Below are 18,637 nucleotides of genomic sequence, written 5' to 3'. Positions count from 1 at the left end.
AAAATCCAAAACATTGACACTATGAAATTCTGGAGAGGATGTTGAGCAATTGGACCTCTCAGTCATTGCTGTGGGTCTGCAGAATGGTACAGCCACTTTGGAAGGAAGTTTGGACAGTTTGTTACAAAACTATTTTTTTTTTACTACATGAGCCAGTAATCACGCTTGTTGGTATTTATCCAAATGAGTCGAGAGCTTACATCCACACAAAAACCTTCACACAGATGCTTATAGCAGCTTTATAGATAATGGTCTAAACGTGGAAGCAACCAAGATGTCCTTCAGTAAGTGAATAAATTAGCAAACTGTGGTATATCCATATAATTAAAAATTATTCAGTGATAAAATGAAATGAGCTATTAAGCCTGGAAAAGACACTGAGGAAACTTAAAGGCATATTACTAAGTGCAAGAAGCCAATCTGAAAATGCTGCATACTGTATGATTTCAAGTATATGACATTTTGGAAAGGCAAAACTATGGTACAGGGAAACATTGGCTGCCAGGTGTTTGGGAGAAAGGAAGAAGAAATGAGTAGGTGAAACACAGAGCATTTTTGTAACAGTGAAAATTTTCTGTATGTTACGATAATGGTGAATATATGTCATTATACATTAATCAAAACCCTTAGACTATATAACACAAGGAATATATCATAATGTAAATTATCAAATTTATTTAAAAATCATGTATGAATATTATCTTAATTGTATCAAATATAACATACTAATGTAAGATGTAAGTGATAGGGGGATCTTGGGATGCTTGTGAGGTGGTACATGAGAATTCTCTGTACTGTCTGCTTGGTTTTCTCATAAACTTAAAATTTCTCAAAGTAATAAATTTTATTAATTGAAAAATTATTATTCAGTATTAAAAATTAAATAAGAATAAAATAAAATTACTAATTTTAAAGTGGTATATTTGTAGCATTTGTATTTTTGAGATTATTAAAGCAAAGAAACTATACATGGGGATATACAATATATCATAGGGAGTATAGTAATAACTATGTATCATGCCAGCTGGGTACTAGAAATATTAGGGGACCACTTTGTAGAGTATATGATAGCCTAACCACTATGCTATATACCTGAAACTAATAAAAAGTAATATTGAATATAAATTGTAATTGAAAAAATTAAAAAAATAAAGCAGAGACTACAGTGATATTTTTAGAATACCCTGCATATAATCTCATTAGACATTAATTATAAAATTTGTTGAAAACTGAAGCCAGTCCATATTGAGAAATGTGATTATAATGAAGTAATGGTCTATTAATATAAGTGACGATAATGACTCTACAACTTACCAGTGAAAATTATTCTTTTTGTCCACTTGCCTTTTACCAATATAAACACAATCATAAACACAGGATCTTGGATATCTAGAAACAGTGAGCAATAGGGCAAATGGAAAAACGTCAACAGAACTTTGTGAAAACAGGTATTTAAAAAGATGTTCAAACTTCAGAGGAGGGGGGGGGGAGAGGGAAGAGATAAAAAACGTATGCATATAAGCATAACCAATGGACACAGACAACAATTCTGGGGGAGGAAACGGGAGGAGGGTGTCAATGGGAGAAAAAGGAGAAACATCTGTAAAAAAATTAATTAATTAAATGAAATAAAAAAATAAATAAAATAAATGAAATATTAAAACATAAAAAAGATGTTCAGAACTTCTGAACATAAAGTAACTGAGTGATTTAATATTTTAATCAACATTTAAAAATAAAGTGGAAAATTGTATTAGATGGGGAAAGTATATCATATTAAATCCCAATTCTGTATTAGGCACATTATAGTATATTTTGAGCCAAACCCTGGTCCCTAAAATAAATAATTTTTATGGCTATGCATCTATTCCTTTTGTTGCTCCTGCATGGAAGGTTTCATTTTTCATTCTGCTTTTTTTTCTTTGTTTCATTGTTGCCTTTTGGGGGAAAATAAAAGCAAATAATAACTCCCTAAAAATAAAACAGGAAGATCTTTATTTACATGTTTGAGATAAAAATCATAATGCACTAATTGTGTCATCTCTAAGTTCTCTTCAGGCTCGTATTGTAACTATGAAAATACACAGGCAAACACATATATGTCTGTTTAGTCGTTTTTCATTAACATAAAATAATTCTATTTAATCTTACATTAATAGACGATTTATATCTAGGAGTGAATTTCACTGTCTTCCTCTAACTAGTCTTTGCTCCAGTTTCTTCAATTTGATATAATTTCATAAAGTGTTAATGACAGATCTATTATAGGAATGCGTATAACCAAATAATAATTGAGTTGTATAGTCACTGTAGTTCACTCATACTTTCTATTAAGTGATGTTGTCAATTTACTTACTGATTTATAACCTATCTAGATTAAAAAAGAGATTAAAGAGGTGTTATGTTACAATCAACATATCCAAGGCATAAAATTTGATATGAAAAACTGATATAAAAATAAAATTATTGTGGAACAGTTAGAGTTGTTGCATCGAATACATATAATGAATTTCTATATGCTTGAAAAATTACCCATATGCCACACTAAATTTCTGCATCTGTATCAGACAGACTTTGGCTACAGCTAATTTACTGCAGACCACTGTGGTAGTCTATATGACACTGCAGTAAAATTAATGAGGAAAAATTTGAGAATTTATGAAGCAGTAGGAAGTTAATAATAATCTATCCAAAAGTTCTACACTGGGGAGAAATGAACGTAAATAATAACTCAATAAATATTTTTATAGTTTAATTTTTTCACGTGAATTTAATGAAAAATAAATTTGAGGGTTAAGTTGTAATTCATATTATTGTATATATTTTTGAAATGTATTTCAAGGGTAGTGCAATACCATATGTTTATATATTTGAACTGCAGCACATATAAAATGATCAGGAAGGAGTTCGAATTTGTAATTAGTTCTGATAGCTTTCCTCAGAAGATGAAATAACTAATATTTGCATCTGTTTTTCACTGGATGATAAAGTTGCTATTTTATTCACTCACAAAACAAATAGAAAAGACTCAGAATAGTAAATGCAATCTTGAGAAAAGAGAACAAAATAGGAAGTATCACATTTCTTGAAGTCAAATTATATTACAAACCTATAGCAATCAAAACGACATAGTACTGAAACAAAAACAGACACACAGACCAATGGTGCAGAAGAGAAAGTCCAAAACTAAACCCAAGAATATATGATAAGCTCACTTTTAACACAGGTGTTAAGAATATACAACAGAAAAAGGTTAGACTCTTCAATAAATGGTGCTGGGAAAACTGGATATCCATATGCAAAATAAGTAAATTGAATCTGTATCTTACGCCATATACAAAAATCAACTCAAAATTAATTAAAGACTTAAATATAGAAACTAAAACTGTTTCCTGGAAGAAGACATAAGAAAAAACCTCCTTGCCCTGGCCGGTTTGGCTCAGCGGTTAGAGCGTCGGCCTGCGGTCCTGAGAGACCCGGGTTCGGTTCCCGCTAAGGGCATGTACCTCGGTTGCAGTTTGTCCCCGGCCCTGGTCGGTTGTGCGGGTGGCAGCCACTCGATGTGTTCCTTTCGCATCGATGTTTCTCTCTCTCTCTCTGTTCCTCTCTCTCCCTCCCACTCTACCTGAACGAAAAATGGAAAAATGTCCTCCGGTGAGGATTAAAAAGAAAAAGAAAAGAGCTCCTTGACATGGGCTATGGCAAAGATTTTTGGATTTGGCACCAAAAGCACAGGCAAACAGAAGCAAAAACAAACACGTGGGACGTCAAACTAAAATGCTTCCACACAGTGCACAGCAAAAAAAAAAAAAAAAAATTAAAAGAAAACCCACAATTAAAAATAGGCAAAGGACCTATAAGTTTTTCTGAAGAAATGGGTATATGAAAAGGTGCTCAATATTTCTAATTATCAGGGAAATACATATCAAAGACACAATGAGATATCATCTTATACCTATTAGGACAGCTATTACCAAAAAAATGTTAAAATGTTTTGGGAAAGATTTGGAGAAAAATAAACTCCTGTATGCTGTCGGTGGGAATATAAATTGTTAAAGCCATTACAAAAAACAATACAGAGACTCCTCAAAAATCTAAAAATAAAACTACCCTATGATTCAGTAATTCTCTCTTCTGGGTACATACCCAAAGGATGTAAAATCTGACAGATAAAACTGTGCTTCCATGTTCACTGCAGCATTATTCACAATAACCAAGATATGGAAACAACTGAAGTGTTTATCAACAGATAAATATAAATACACACACATATATAATCATATATACACACTTATATATAATTCTGTCTTACAAAAGGAGATCCTGCCATTTGCAACAACATGGATTAGCATGGAGGACATTATACTAAGTAAAATAAGCCAGGAGAAAAAAAACCCAGAAAGATCTCACTTACATATGAAATCTAAAAAAGTCGAATGCATAGAAGCAGAGTAGAAACCTTGTTTTCAGAGTTGGGGAAATGGGGGAAAATGTGAAAATGTTGGCCAAAGGGTCAAAGTTGCAGTTATATGGGATGGATAAGTCTAGAGATCCAATGATTACTGTAGTTTAAATAATACTGTATTGCATACTGAAAATTAAGTAAAAGAGCAGATTTGAGGGGCACTCATCACACAAAAAAGAAATGGTATATGAGAAGATATGTTAATTAGCTTGACTGCAGTAATCATATTACTATGCATATGTTTATCAAATCATCATGTTATACACTTTAAATATATACAATTTTGTCAAAGATTAAAATTTCAATATAGGAGCACTGTCAACTTTATCAATTTTTGTAGATGATTTGATTCACCTTCTGCTTGAAAGTTTAGATAATTCTCTTGGGTTTTTGAGTGATTTCGTTAGACCAGTAATGTTTCTTTGTAAATTTTTCTCTTCCATATATATTCTAAGGTAATTTTATAGGAAAGATGAATGTTGTACTATGATGTTGTAGAGGAAGCCTCCCACTAAACCTCTCCAGGATTCAGGTAGGGATAATTTCAACTTGTCTCCAATGCTGAAATCAAGTTCCACATGAATAATGCAATTTAGCATCAAGTATATGGAATATGTAAATGTTAAGGGAGCTTGAAATAAGTGTATATGCCAAAACACATTTTAGTGTATTGTAACCTCTGTTGTAGACAAGAAAGAATGACTACATACATACCAGATACTTAGCAATAAAGCAACATATTTTTTCCAGAGGTGTTTTAAGTTGAAACAAGATGTATGGACAAATTATAAGCTTCAGGTCCTCTTTTGTATCTTATAATGTTTTTATAACCCAGTTGAAATAAAAATATAGTAACGTGAAAATTGGTTTCCTCTTATTTCTGACAAAACATGAAAATGACCTGCCATGATTTGTAGTAATGATAAAATTGGCACTAATATTTGGTAACATTTCCATCTCTAAAGATTCATCTGGACAATGAAATAGTAATGAAGGATTTTAGAAAGAAGAGAAGAATGGGAGAACATTAGATAATTAATTAAATTGTGTATAAGTGAATCTCATGTTTCACTAAAAATAGTCATTCTAAGAAGTCATTTAATCAGCTAAAAGCAGTAACAAATAAAGTGGTTTAATGCCAAGTAGATATGCCCTTCAATAAAAATTAACTACCACTCAACAAATGGTGAGAATTGATCTTTTACTACTAATAATTAACAATAGAAATATACTATCCATACACAATATTGGATTGTAACACAAAGCAAAACTAAATATTCATGTTTATATACTGAAGCAAATAAATGAATGAATAAAGGAAAAAATAGAGGAGAAGAGATGTATTTGCCTTACAAAAAACTCCAAATAATTTATATAGATACTTTCCCCATTAGGAGATGAAGCTCAATCACCTCTCCCCTCTCTTGAATGCAGGGCACACAATGTCTTGCTTCCAAAGAGTATGGTAATAATGTAACTATGCAGTGGAGAAAACTGGCAAACACTACCTTGGCCAGACGAATCAGGTTAACATTCATGTTGATAGTATATACCCCTGACCTGATGGGATCAAAAGGATAATTCCCCTTTGTTCTTTCAATAACAAGTAATCTCATACTAATCAATAGGAATATAAGAGAAAAATCCAAAATAAGGCAGATTCTATGAAATACTTGAAAAGTATTTCTCAAAATGGCTAAGGTAAGTGAAAAATGAAGAAAAACAGGGGAACCATGACAGGCCGAAGAAGGAATAAAATAATACAATGTGATCCTGGAATAGAAGGTGTATGTTAGCAGAAAATTGTGAATGTTGATTCAAGTATGGCGTTTAGGTAATAATAATGCAGCAAAGTTGGTTTTAGTTATGACAAGTATACCATGTTAATGTAAGATTATTAAGTAGAAGTGAAAATGGTGAGAGATACACAAGAACTCTTTGTACTTGAAAAAAAATGTGTATTTGCTACTGTTTGGTGGAGTGTTTGCTCTTATAATCATTAATTAGGTCGAGTTGGTTGGTAGTGTTGTTCGACCTCTTTATCCTGACTGATTTTTTATTTGTTGTATCAGTAACTGAAAGAAGGAGGCAAGAGTAGTGATGCCTAAAACTATAATTGTGGATTTGTGTCTAGTTCTTTTATTATTATTATTATTTCATCAGGGTTTACTTCATGCAATTTGAAGTTGTAGTCTTACGAGCATTAAACACTCAAGTATGTTATATCTGCAATACCCTTCCTCATCTCTTAAACTGAAGCTTGCTTTGTTTGATATTAATACAGCCTCTCCAGTTTGCTTTCAATTAGTTTCTTCATGGTACTTTTTCATCTCCTTTTACTTTTAATTTATCTACCTTTACATTTAAAATGAAATTTTTATGGGAAATACGTATCAGGGTCTTGATTTTATTAGCAACCTGACAATCTGACAATCACTGTCTTGTTATTAAGGTGCTCAGCCCATTTACACTTCAAGCAATTATTGATGTGTTTGGATATAAAATATCATCATACAACTCAACAAAAGGAAGACAAAGAACCCAATTAAAAAATGGGCAGAGGAGCTGAATAGACACCTCTCCAAACAGGACTTACAAATGGCCAAGAGACATATGAAGAAATCACTAATTTCTCAACATCACTAATCATCAGAGACATGCAAATTAAAGCAACAATGAGGTATCACCTCACACCTGTCAGAATGGTGCCATCAACAAATTATCAAACAACAAGTGTTGGCGAAGGTGTGGAGAAAAGGGGACTCTAGTACACTGCTGGTGGGAATGCAGACTGGTACAGCCACTATGGAAAACATTATGGTGTTACCTCAAAAAAATTATAAATTGAACTGCCATTTGACCCAGTGATCCCACTTCTAGGAATATACCCTAAGAAGCCTGAAACACCAATCAGAAAGAAGATATGTACCCCATGTTCATAGCAGCACTATTTACAATAGCTAAGATCTGGAAACAGCCCAAGTGTCCATCAGTAGATGAATGGATAAAAAAGCTGTGGTACATATACACGATGGAGTACTATGCAGCTCTAAGAAAGAAAGATCTCTTATCCTTTGAGACGACATAGAGCGACATGGAACGTATTATCCTAAGTGAAACAAGCCAAGCAGAAGAAGACAAATACCACACGATCTCACTTATTTGTGGAATATAATGATCATAACAGTCTGAAGAATAGGCTAGACCCAGAGACGTGGAAGTAGAGTACAGACTGACAACCCTCAGAAGAGGGGGTGTTGGGGGGAGGGAAGAGATATACCACAGAACTTATATACATGTACGCATAACCAATGGACATGGACAACAAAGCCGGGGACGGGGTGTGGGGGATTGGGAGGAGGGTGTCAATGGGGTAAAAAAGGAGAAACATCTGTAACAAAAATAAAATAAAATAAAATAAATAATAATAATAAAATAAAATATCATCTTGCTAGTTGATTTTTAATGATTTATTTTTGTTTCGCTATTTAATTTTCTATTTTTTAATTACAGTTGACAGGTGTACAGCATAGTGATTAGACATTTGTATGATTTATAAAGTGATCCCCCAATAAGTCAAGTACAAACCAGGTACCAAATTTATTACAACATTATTGACTATATTTCCTACGCTGTATTTTACGTTTCTATGACTGTTTTTCTAACTGCTAATTTGTACTTCTTAATACCTTCACCTTTTTCATCCAACCCTCCAACACTGCTCCCATTTGGCAACCAGCAGCTTGTTCTCTGTATCTATGAGTCTGTTTCTGTTTGGTTTATTTTGTTCTTTAGATTCCACATATAAGTGAAATCATATGGTATTTGTCTTTCTCTGACTTTATTTCACATAGCATAACACCCTAGACCTATGCCCATCCTTGTTGATAGTCCTTTTTTTTATGTTCTTCTTATCCATTTCTCTTTTTCTATCTGTTTTTTAATTAACTATATATTTTTTATAACTTGGTTATATCTGATTTTTAACTTGTTACTTATGCCTCTTTTTCTATTTTTTTTTTTTTTTTTGGTTTCAGTTTCATAATTTACATCTTTAAATGATCATAGATGTACAAATATCATACATTTTTTCCTACATTATGTGAACATTACAGCAGGGTATTTCAAATCTATTTCTGCATGTTCTGTCTTTGCTATATATTTTAAATTTACATAATATAAAATCCATAATTAATTGTTTTTACTTTAGCTTTAGACAATCAATTATCTTTATGAGTAGTTAAAAATAAGGATAAAGCCTGGCCTGTGTGACTCAGTGGGTTGAGCATCTCCCTATGCACCAAGAGGTAATAGGTTTGATTCCCAGTCAGGACACATGCCTGGGTTGCAGGCTGTGCAGGAGGCAGCCAATCTACGTTTCTCTCTCATCAATGTTTCTATCTCTCCCTTCCTCTTTCTCTCTAAAATAAACCAAAAAATCTTATTAAAAAAATAAGGATAAATACATTTTATATTTACTTTTCTTTTTATGATTTCTGGAACTATTTATTTCTTTGTACAGTTTCAAGTTTCTCTTTGGTAACGGTTTCTATACAAACTTCCTTTACCATTCCTTATAGTGAGTGTTGGCACACAATTCATTCTACCAAGCATTTTGTCTGAAAGTCTTTATATTGTTTGCAGTTATAAAAGATATTCGTATTCATCATAAAATTACAACTTTTCAGAACTTTACCCTAGTACTTCAAAATCACTCCATTGCTTTCTGATTGGCAAGATTTCTAAGGAGAAATCTGTCTTTTTTTTTCTTTCTTTCTGTATTTGTTCTGTCTTGCATATGACTGACTTCAAGATTTTCCTTTCATCTTGATTTTCAGCTATCTGAATATTATTTGTCTAGGTGTGTTTTTGTTTATTGTTTCTGTTGTGTGTGTGTGTGTGTGTGTGTGTGTGTGTGTGCCTGTCTTTGATATGTATCTGACTTTTCTTCACTTTTTGCATTCATTGCTTGGTTTTTCAGAATTAAAAAAAAAATTCTTAGCAATTATCAATTTAAATATTCTCTCTTCTCTTTCTGGAATTTTGATTTTATATATGTTCAATTATTTGACTACTTGATCTCCCCATCATCCCCCTTTCCTCTATATGTTTCAGCAATTTGTATTGACCTATGTTCAATTTCTCTCATTGTTTTCTTCAGCTCTGTTGAGTAGACTGAATGAGCTTATAAAAGGAGATAATCACTTATCTGTTTCTTGGATAGCATTTTATTTTAACTCTTTCTACTACTTTCCATCTCATTTCTGAAATTTCCTATGTGCTTATGTATATTGTTAGCCATTTCCCCTAGATTATTTTAACACTTTAATCATAGTTATTTAAAGGCCCTATGCAATGTCTGTGTCAACTCTCAGTTGAGTTCTCTATATTGTTTGATATACATGTATACATGCCTCAAAAATTTTAACTAAATGCCAGATATCTTGTATACAACAATAGCTACTGAAGGAAGTAGCATTTATGACTGGAAAAGAGTCTCTTTACAGGCAGGTAGCAAAGAGGATTGAATCAATATGGAAAAAAGTTGACCAGGATTTGGGGTTGCAGTTGCTATGTTTACTCTCCAAGTGTCAAAGGTGGATTTTCCTTGGAATTAGAGCTTTTCCCTTGGGTTTCAGCTGATTCTTTAAGCCTGTACCTCATTAGGAGAGTCTCTCTCCATGACTTCATCCTCTCCCAGTGGCAGACTGTTTCTGTTTGTCACTTGGTGCTTGCTAGGCTCACAGTCGTGGTGTGCATGCTTTGGAATGTTCTCTATTGTCCTTAAGTCCTTGCAGCTAGGTGAGCTCTTAGGTGTGTGTTTTATTTATTTATTATTATTATTAATTTGTTTTTGTTACAGATGTTTCTCCTTTCCCCCCCATTGAAACCCTCCTCCCCGTCCCCCCACCCCATCCCCAGCTTTGTTGTCTATGTCCATCGGTTATGCATACATGCATATAAGTTCTGTGGTTTATCTCTCCCCCCCCAGCCCCCCTCCTCTGAGGCTTGTAAATACCAGCCCCCAGTAGTCAATCCTCCAGGATCCACAGCAGGCAAGAGGCAACACGCAACAGAACAGTCTGGGAGGCACAGTAGCCTTATTTGATATACAGTGAGCTGCCTACACATCCAAACATCCCTCAGTGGGTCTAGAGGTACCAGACAGTTAAAATGGGGAGATAAAGAAACAACACCCAAAGGAAAGAAAAAGAGGAATCACCAGAAAAGGCACTATAGGAAATGGAAGACAGCAACTTGTCAGATAAAGGATTCAAAGCAATGACTTTAAGGGTGCTTAAACAATTTGGTGAGAACTACAAGCAACTTAATGCGAATTATGAAGAGCTCACTGGGAACTACTTCAGATTAAAAAAAGAGGTAGAAGCTATGCATAAAAATCAAGAGGAAATAAAGAATGACATAGCACTTCTGGAAAACAACTGAGGTGTGTGGTTTTGTCTGCATTCCTGTTCCCCATCTCAAGGCGGTGAAGCTCTGCCTATAGTGAGTCTTGTGATGGAGAAAGTTTGCCCCCTTTCCCAGGTGATAGGAGCATGGGAGCCTAAACTCAAGTCTGTTTCGTATCACTTCTCCAGAAGTAACACAGCTTTTTCTTTATCTTCTTTTACCAACAATCTGTCTTTATATGTTCCCAGGAAAGATACATTTTTCTATTCTCACAGAGGCTTAAGTCTTTGAAAAGTGCCTCTGGGAAGAGTTGCAGGGTTTGTGCCTTTTTCACAGGATACATCCTATCCTCCCAAACCTGCACTAGGAAGAGATGCTCTCTCTGGTCTCCTGCATCCCTCATAAGCGTTTTATTTTATTTGTGTGTGTGTGTGTCTAAAATGATGTTTTACAAAATATTTTTTAATGTGGCCATTATTGTAGGTGTTCCCCCCTCACCCCCGCAGCTCTTTGACCACCTCCAACCACCCTTGCCTCCCCCTCCCTTGGCCTTCACCAAACTATTTTCCGTGTCCATGGGGCAGGCATATATGCTCTTTAGCTAATCCTTTCACCATACGCTTTTTAAAAGCACCTGGTGGAAACTGATGGTAGTCTACGGGATGTGAACCCTCTTCTATCCTTGCCTCTCAGGGCTTGTATATACTATCACCCTAGCCCAAACTGTGTTTAGCAAATTTGTTAAAATTTTAGCTGATTTCTTCTCATTTGCTTGTCTTGCATTTCTGATTCCTTCTCATGTTCTGCAATCTAAGCAATCCATCTCTTCTGGTGGCAAGAGATGCGATGCTGTCCTTTCTTGAATTTCTGGCTACTTGTTATTTGCAATTTAGCTTTCTGAAAGAATTAAGAAATATTGTGTTTTTTTGTTTTGTTTTGTTTTTTTAGTTAATGTCTTTTTTCCCCTTAATTTTGGAGTAACATGGTATCTTAATCTTTCTACACTTCAGGAAGAAATAAAATTGGTACACTTTTAAAAGTTAACTTTATAAACATATACTATATTATATATATGTGTGTGCACACATATACGTACAATAAGCATTAATATGCTTTCAGAAGTTTCATATTTCACCATAACTAGAAATAAAGGTAAGCATTTCACAAAAAATATTTCAATCATTATTACCTACATTTGCTCAAACCCAGTTTTACATATTGTGCTTTTATTTTATTGACTCTACATTTCCAAATTTGTTCCTCATTCTTTGTATCTAGTAGAGAAAAAAAATAAAACAAGAGGCCCAATATTTAAAACGTGTTCTATTTTAAGCTAGATTTTAATGTTTCACAAAAAAAATAAAAAGAAAATCCTAGTTGTGCTAGCCAGTGAAATACAGGCCTTTAGTTCTTTTCAGAAACTGTCAACTCTTCAGAAGATTTGATGGGATCCAGAGGTCAGTTATTTTTCAACACCATATTTTCATCCTTCATTTCTATTAGTATCCTTTGGCCTGAAATTCTCTTTCAATTCAGGTCAGCTTCCAATTTAAGTTACCACAACTTGTTCTGATACGGTGACTCACGCATCCCTCACCTTACCTCTGTCAACAGCTGAGGGTGCAGGCCCTCCCTGGATTCATGGTATCAACTGTGTTCTAAGATTTCAGAGTCTTGAAAGTGTTTTTAGCTCTTCACACTACAGAGTTCATATGTAAATTATTCACTCTCAACGCAAAATAAAATTACACTTATTTACATGACAAATTTGATTTTTATCTCAATGAGATATTGATAAGAAATAGCTGGTAAATAGAAGCAGAAAATTCCCCCAGAACCTCCGGCATCTGTTTAATTAAGGTAAAAAGGAAAAGTGTGGGCATGTGAGGTGGGTATTCAGGGAGGCTTACATAGCCTTTTATCCTGGGACTTTGTTTTAGATGACCTAAATATTTGCTAATATTTGCTAAATATTTGCATAAGAGACCATTCTCTCTTATGCTCATCCTAGTTTGGATTTTCATTGTTTCTAAATGATGCATTATTGATGAATTCTCTCTATTTGTAAATTCTCAAATAAAGTCTTAATATTATAACCAGCATTCAGAAAAAGTAAGTCTAACACCAAAGTGCTATTAACTCATGGTACATCTATATATGTATTCTATTTTGATTGACAATCCCTTTTCCCAAATATTTAATTGAAGCACTAAGTCCACCAGGTATGATAATGGAAAACTATTTCAGCAAAATTGTTATATCCAGTCCTTTACTGCACTACTTCTTTTAATCTATACTATACAGTGCTTGATATTATTATATTGGTTTCTTAAAAATCATTTTAAAAAAGAAAAGTGGTCATCTTTCAAAAATATATATAATTCATTAGCTGGCTTTCTATTATTTTACTTACATTCTCAAGTATTAATACATAAACTTATGCAGCAAAGCAGATCAACATTCTGATTTCTTTGAAAAGTTATGAATACTTTCAAAAACAAAACAGTACTATTTTATTCTTTATTCTGTAGTGTTTTCACAACTGTTACCTGTAAGTGAAACAGATTTTCTCCCTCCCTATATCTTCTTCCATCTTTCTTTCCTTCCTTCCTTTTCCTCTGCTTTCCTGTTATTCTTCCTTTCAAACTTAGTAATTAATTGAAAAACAAATATAAGTCAGGTTGCTGTTGCTATTGTTGTGGTTACTGATTTAAGGAATAGAACTCTCTGTCCCCAAGATTTAACAAATTAGATATGAATTACCTAACATTGCCTCCAAGTTGATTATTTTCTGGGTATTTATACTTTCTAGTTCAATCTGTGATGTTGGCTTAGAGACAAGAACAGACGCTGACAAGTCCAACTTACACAGAGGGACCACTCTAGGAAGAAAGAACAAAAAGTAGGTCATTATACTAATCAACTATCTGATTCAAATCGTTGATCTAACTTGACTGACCTTGGGAAACTCACTTGATTGCTCAGTGTTTTCATCTGTAAAGCAGGAATAATTCCTAATCTATAGAGTTTTGTAAGGTTTGAATGTGTTTATAAATGTAATACAGTTATTTAAAAAAAAAATTTATCTTTATTATTTTTATTTTTTTTTAGAGAGAGAGAGGAAGGGAGAGGGAAAAAAAGCTAGAGACATCGATGAGAGAGAACATCAACTGGCTGCCTCCCGCATGCCCCCCACTGGGGATTGGGCCCACAACCTGGGCATGTACCCTGAGTGGGAACTGAACCGGCGACCTCATGGTACACAGGTCGATGCTCAACCACTGAGCCACACCAGCTGGGCAATGTAATACACTTACAAAGCATATTAGGCATTAAAAATGTAAACTATTATCATCATAATCCTATACTGAAAATGGCATCTAGAGAATATGAAAAGTGTGTTGGAATATAACAAGTGGAATTTACAGTGTAGTAATGAACCTCTAGTCTGAGTTTACATCTCTTTGGTCATATTCAAAGAAATAAAGTCAAATAATCTATCAAAAATTCTGAAGGGTTATACATTTTACCCTACTTACCCCTGAAGAGGTTGCTGGACCACCGTTTCCTTGATGTTAGCCTAAGTCATGAGACTTTTGAGTCAGAGATATGATTACCTAAGACACAGGAAGCACCCTTAAATATGTATGGTGACTACTTCTGCTTATTAGCACATGTTATTAGCACATGTTTGTAATATGCATTTCTATATTCATTCTATATATTTCAACAATGTTATGTTTTATAAACTTCTTTATCTAATACAGTATTTATCTCCAAAACATCAATGTTCTTACTTTTTATTTATTTATTTTTAATATTTTTTCTTCCTTTATTGATTTTTGAAAGAGAGAGGACGGGAGAGGGAAAGACAGAGATAGAAACATTGATGAGAGAGAATATCAATTGGCCGCCTCCTGCATGCCCCCCACTGGGGATCAGGCCCACACCCTGGGCATGTGCCCTGCCTGGGAATTGAACTGGTGACCTCCTGGTGCTTGGGTTGACGTTTAAGCACTGAGCCACACCGGCCAGGCTCACTTTTTAAAAATTTTACTTCCAAACTGTCATCAGTTGTATAACTTTCAATGCCCTTTGGTATGTAAATATTAAATAGAAATACTAATTATTCTTTGTAATATTATGTGAAATTTTGATGTACACAGTTTTCACTATATGTGTCTATTGAAAGAATTGCTAAATGTCTGGATGTCACAAATTGAAAAACACCATAATGAAGTAAAACATATTGTAAAGAGAAATATGATCCTAGACATACATTTTAGTCAATGTATAGACAAAGAAAGGAAATATCAAGCATATCACAACTAGTTTCTGTATCTGTGAGACAGGATACTTATTTTTTTAATATCAGAAATTTCCAAAACAACTGCTTCTATGGCTTTTATCAACAGATTGCTGTACTAGTTAATAGCTGATAGTTGTAGGGTAGTTAGGGGCTAAGTACTAAATAAAAATTTTGGGAATATAATATAATTTTCACTGTATATTCTACCATTCCCACTACCTCAGACTACTGTCCTACAGAAGATCAAGAATATTTTTTCAAAATACTTTTAAATTTGCTTTAAATTTAAAAATGCTTTAAATTTTTATAGAGAGAGGAAGCAGAGGGAGAAAGAGAACACTGATGTGAGAGCCAAATGGTCTGGCTGTCTCCTGCATGCCCCTACTGAGGACTGAGCCCTCAGCAGCCCAGGCAAGTGCTGTGACTAGGAATCAAACCAGAAACCTTTTGGTACACTGGATGACACCCAACCAACTGAGCCACACTAGCCAGGTCAAGATCAAGAACATTTAAATGAGAAAGTATAAAAATTAGTTCAAATATGGGAAATTGCATAAATGTTCTAACATGTATTTAAAAAGACTATTTTCACAGAACAGGATTGAGAAATGAAAATACCATTTTAATTTTCCACAATCCATTCCCCTTGACATAATACAGAACATACAGTCAATGTGCAAATAAATGAGGGTTTGCTAAAAAAATAGGAAATGTTGAAGAAATGGTAGATTAACTGAAGTGAGTTTGGGAATGGCCATGAAGCTTTATGTTGTGAATCCTTTGCTAGTGAATGAGTCGCGACATATGAGTGAGGTAGAAAGTCATGCAGATATTTGAGGAACACAATATATACATACATATTTTGAGATACATCTGCATGGAAAACTTGCCTGTAGTCTTCAAATGTGGGCTCAGAGACTCAATTAGCACAGGGAGTTCTGCTTTACATGCAGAAATGTTAATCACTCATTGGGAAATGAAGCATATTTATTTCAAGTAATATGTACACTTCAGCAAATTATAACTGAAGAGTGTAAAAATGAACATGTACATATCTGTTCTTTTTTGGAATAAATCATAATAAACAACATTGGGAATAAAAGATATAGGTAAGGATACATTTCTGTATGCCATTTGTGATACTGATTCCTTTGGAATTGGGAAACAAAAATTTCACAATTTTAACAGAAGAAAATAGGGAAACTTTTCAGAAAAGAAAACTTCACATGTTAAAATGCACACCATAAACAAGGACCTTTACTAAATCATAGGCATAAATGCTAATGAAAGAAGGTTCATTCGAAGATGAATTTGTTTCTATTCTAGCTGAATGGGTAGGTGTTAGAATCCCTATAAGAAAAGTCATTATAAAGATAAGTTGCTTTAAATCCCATGTCATTATTTTCATCATTCGTAAGTGCTATTTGAAGTTGCGTTAGTGCACATTTGCTTTGTTGATTTATTTTGCTATTTTCTCCCATGTAAGGGAATAAAACTGTTACAGATGATTCCCTTCGGCCATTTCAACATCATTATGTAACAGGATTTCAAATATAAAGAAGGGTACTGCTGCACCGGAGTGCGAGTCACCGGAGAAAACGAGTAGTGAACTGAGTGAGTGGGCAGCAGAACTGGCAACATCTGTGTTCACTGGTTGTTAGGGGCATCTTGGTTTCTGAAGTTATCATTAATAACAAAAAAACAGTAATTCTCTAAAACTGCAGATAGAGATGGGAAAGAATCCAAGAACATTTCTAATATATTGAAAAACTGCTAATGATGCGTGCATGATATGTGTGGGGTACTGCAGGCAGAGAAGTTAGGGGGGTGAACATTATTCTTGTCTATTACCATTAGCATCACCAGAGTTGTCAAAGCTTGTGTTAATATGCAAATATAAGACAATACAGATTTTAAAGGAAATACACACAACAGTGTGGGGTTAAGTGTAGAATTTAAAAAGGCCATACATACTTGTAAAATGTTTAACTTTTGAGGAAAATAAAATTACTTAAAGTAATTTGATAGTAACATGACTTCATATACATAAGAAAAATCTGACAGCATTACAAAGGAAAATATTTCAAATTGTTATCTGTTTTTCTTTATCTGTCCCCCACTGCCATACTGCCTTTCTGAACAACATTGAGCATATTTATTAATTTAACCTTTATGTCTGTGTGCCACTTTTCAGCTAATAGTCATCCTATTTAATTCTTCCAAACTCTTCTAGTCTCCATAGTAATTTTCTTCTATATATTAGACTTATTTGAAGTATGAGGGGAAAAACTCCTGAATACAAATCACTGTGTAGAAATTTGCCATCTTTGTGTTATATAAGTTTTTGAGTTTTTTTGCACATCCATTATCTACAGATTACAATATGTATAACAAAGACATAGAAATAAAAAGAGTCAAATATACCATCGGTACAAAGATCAATAGGCTATGAAGAAACATCACTTATTAATAGCTATTATAATGTAGGTTCTAAATTATGTTTTCTATATATTAATTTGAATTTCTTTCAAAATATAATATAAACATACTGCTATTTACATAATTTAACAGATAATGAAAGTTTACACGATCATGTCAAATGTTCAGTGACACAGTCAAAATTTCAAGTAGAGTATTCAGTACCTTTAATGTCCGCAAGAATAAAAAAGATGCAAATAAACATCACAGAAAATCCAGAGAAAGAGATCCACAAATGAATGAGTGACTAATTAATGGCACAGTAGAATTATAAAATTTAAATTTATAAAATTAAATTATAAAATGAGAAAAGGAGTCCTGGCCAGTTTGGTTCAGTGGTTAGAACATCAGCCTGCGGTCCAGAGAGACCCGGGTTCGGTTCCCGCTAAGGGCATGTACCTCAGTTGCAGTTTGTCCCCGGCCCTGGTTGGTCGTGCAGGTGGCAGCCACTCGATGTTTCCCTTTCACATCATGTTTCTCTTTCTGTCTCTCTTTCTCTCTCTCCCTCCCACTCTATCTGAACAAAAAAGGAAAAATGTCCTCAGGTGAGGACAAAAAAAAATGAGAAAAGGATATATTTGTTCATAAAGATAAAAGTACTCAAACAATGGTTTATATGAATTGGGAGAGGTATTATTATTAACTCAGACCAGACAAAAATTCCAAGAAGATCAAATGCCTCAAACTTCAGGTTTTTATCCTAGGGAAATTTTTCTTTAAATACAGAAGTGAAACCACAGAAATAGCATAAACAGTGTGAAACAAACAAATAAGACAGAAAGAAACAAACAAAAAAACAAGCAACAGACCGTGCATATTTACAATGTACGTAACTGGAAATGTTAGAAATATTAGATTACAAATGCTTTACCTATTTAACTACCCCCTCCAACCCTTGGCAACTATTGAGTTTTGCCTTTTCCAGAATGTCCTATTAATGAAATCATACAGTACATAGTCTTTCTAGATTGGCT

General features: G+C 33.8%; 1 long non-coding RNA gene across 1 annotated transcript; it reads right to left on the bottom strand.

Moving 5' to 3' along the window:
• Window positions 1–1,336: 1,336 nt before the first annotated feature.
• LOC118629404 lies at window positions 1,337–14,494 on the bottom strand. The gene is made up of 3 exons (XR_004959472.1): window positions 14,416–14,494; window positions 13,640–13,758; window positions 1,337–1,389 (listed from the first exon to the last, which is right to left on the bottom strand). It is a non-coding gene; the product is annotated as an uncharacterized LOC118629404 (long non-coding RNA).
• Between the last annotated feature and the right edge of the window lie 4,143 nt (window positions 14,495–18,637).

The sequence above is a fragment of the Molossus molossus genome, unplaced genomic scaffold (genome assembly GCF_014108415.1).
Source record: "Molossus molossus isolate mMolMol1 unplaced genomic scaffold, mMolMol1.p scaffold_m16_p_14, whole genome shotgun sequence".
Taxonomy (NCBI): Eukaryota; Metazoa; Chordata; class Mammalia; order Chiroptera; family Molossidae; genus Molossus; species Molossus molossus.
This window is presented reverse-complemented; position numbering and strand designations above follow the sequence as displayed.